Here is a 2870-nt window from a genome sequence, read left to right as displayed (position 1 = left end):
TCACCCTCCATCTCTCTTGGTGGTTGTAGCAAATGAGAGAGAGAGTTATGAGAGATAAGGTTTATTCCCTAGACTTGGGCCCTTTGGCCTTAAGTTCCCTCAAATTCTCGAAATAGACAACTATGACTCATCTTTAGAGTTGGAGTGGCCCTAACACTCCTTTGGCCACCAAATTCGGTGGGTAGGTGCCCTATGGCCCGATTAAGGCCTGTGTAAAATTTGGGAACAAACGGATGGACGATTGTGGGGTTTGAGTCGACGGTTCTGATCTTTAAACAGCCCCGAGGGGTCCATTTTGGTAATTGGAGTGCTTCTGATGGTCCTCTGGCTATGAAATTTCTGGGATGGATGCTTCATGGCCCGATGAAGGGCCATGCAAAATTTGGGTACGATCGGACCTGGGGTTTAGTTGTACGGGTCCGATTTGTGATCGACGGTCACCGACCCACGATCGGCTCCTAGAGTTGGTGGACGAGTGTAGGAAAATTCATCAGACCTCCACCGTAAATATGGAAGAGATCCGATGGTTGGATAGCTTGGAATCTCGGTTTCATTTGCAAGCGCCAGATTTTGGTCCTAGCATGGGTGGGGTGCAGTTAGTCAGTGCCAGATCCCACTTCTGGGTGTCTGCTGGGTCCGCGGTCCGCGATGGTCCACAAGCCTAGTGAGTCCTATGGTTCCCTAAATTTTTAGATTTTTCTGACCTTCCGGCATCGCGGTATAGCCCGTACGGGCTGTTGCTCAGTGTAAATGGTCATCCGGCTTGGCGGCCCGCACTTGGTCTTGCCATGGCCTGTCCGGTTTATTCAAATGGGCTAATCCTAGGTTAATTAGCTTATGGTACCCCCACCATGAATGTTTTAAACGCTCGGTCCTACGAAAAATCCTACGTGGACGCCCCAGGACACTGCACTGGTTGGACGGGTTGTTACAGTCTACCCCCCTTACAAATAAATTTCGTCCTCGAAATTTGTACCTGATCGTATTGCTGAAGCAAGTTTGGATAATGCTTGCGGACCTCTGCTTCCGTCTCCCAAGTGGCCTCTTCTTCATCGTGATGGGTCCATAGTACCTTGACCAACGGGATGACCTTGTTGCATAGGACTTGCTCCTTCCTATCAAGTATTCGAGTGGGTCGAAGAATGTATGCGGCATTTTCCTTAAGTTCCACATGTTCTCACTTAATGATATGCGAAGGATCGGGGACGTACTTCTTCAACATGGATACGTGGAAGACGTTATGCACTCTGGCCAAAGGCGTGGGTAGGGCCAAGGGATAGGCAACCACACCCACACGGTCCAAAATATGGAATGACCTGATGAATCGTGGCGTGAGCTTTCCTTTCTTACTAAAGCGTAAAACGCCCTTCATTGGGAAGATCTTGAGAAATACGTGGTCCCCAGCTTCAAATTCCAAGTCCATTCGCATTGTGTCGGCATAGCTTTTCTGTCTGCTTTGAGCCGTCAAGAGGCGGCGCCGGATAATTCCAATCTTTTCGGTCATGATCCGCACAAGATCCGGTCCTAGCAAACCCTTCTCGCCAATTTCCTTCCAACAATACGGGGCTCGGCAGGGACGCCCATACAAGGCCTCGTAAGGTGCCATACCGATACTAGCTTGGAAGCTGTTGTTGTAGGCAAACTCGGCATATGGGAGGCAATCGTCTCAACTCTCCTGGAAGTCCAGAACACAAGCCCGCAACATGTCTTCCAAAATCTGGTTCACCTGTTCGGTTTGTCCATCTGTTTGTGGGTGGAAGGCGGTGCTAAACTTTAGTTTCACTCCCATAGCTTCTTGAATACGGGTCCAGAAGATCGACGTGAAACGAGTATCCCGGTCCGACACAATCACCAATGGGATGCCATGGAGCCGCACTATCTCCTTGATATATAGCTTAGCCAAGTCGTCGACGGAGCTAGAAGTCTTGATCGGCAGGAAGTGGACTGATTTGGTTAGCCTGTCCACTATCACCCATATCGAGTCGTGCCCCTTTCTAGTCCTTGGTAACCCGGCAATGAAGTCCATAGATATAAAGTCCACTTCCATTCCGCTATAGGCATGGGCTGCAACAGGCTTGACGGTCGGCGGTGTTCAGCCTTAACTTGTTGACAGGTGAGGCATCGGGATACATATTCCGCTATTTCCTTTTTCATGTTATCCCACCAATAGGTTCGCTTTAGGTCCCGATACATCTTTGTACTACCAGGATGCATCGCCAACTTGGAATTATGGGTGGCATTTAGGACTTCTTCTCGTAGTCCCTGGAGGTTTGGAACACAAAAGCGGCCTCTGTACCGCAATTCCCCATCGGTGCCGACTCTCCATTCGGACTTCCCATCGTTCTTTGCCCCCTCCCTCATTTTCTTCAATAGCTCATCGCCCTCTTGGGCTTCAATGATTTTACTGGCAATCATTGGCTAGGCTTGAATGTGGGCTATGAACTCATAAGGTTCCTCCACTGTCAGTTTCATGTCGAAGTCCTGAACGAACTCCACCATGTCCCACTCTCTCACCATTAGCGGGGCCGCAAACTCAATTGTCTTCTTGCGACTTAAGACGTCTGCCACCAAGTTGGCCTTGCAAGGATGATATGAGACATCGAACTTGAAATCTTTCAACGTCTCCATCCAGCGACGCTACCTCATATTCAGGTCTTTCTTGGTGAAGATGTATTTGAGGCTCTTATGATCAGAGAAAAGCTCAAACTCCTCACCATAGAGATAGTGCCTTCATATCTTCAATGCGAAAACTACCGCCGCAAGCTCGAGGTCATGCGTAGGGTAGTTTTCCTCATGCTTCCTTAACTGTCGAGGCGCATACGCAATTGCCCTGTCATTTTGTATGAGTACACAGCCCAAACCCACATGAG

The sequence above is a fragment of the Magnolia sinica genome, chromosome 6 (genome assembly GCF_029962835.1).
Source record: "Magnolia sinica isolate HGM2019 chromosome 6, MsV1, whole genome shotgun sequence".
NCBI lineage: Eukaryota > Viridiplantae > Streptophyta > Magnoliopsida > Magnoliales > Magnoliaceae > Magnolia > Magnolia sinica.
This window is presented reverse-complemented; position numbering follows the sequence as displayed.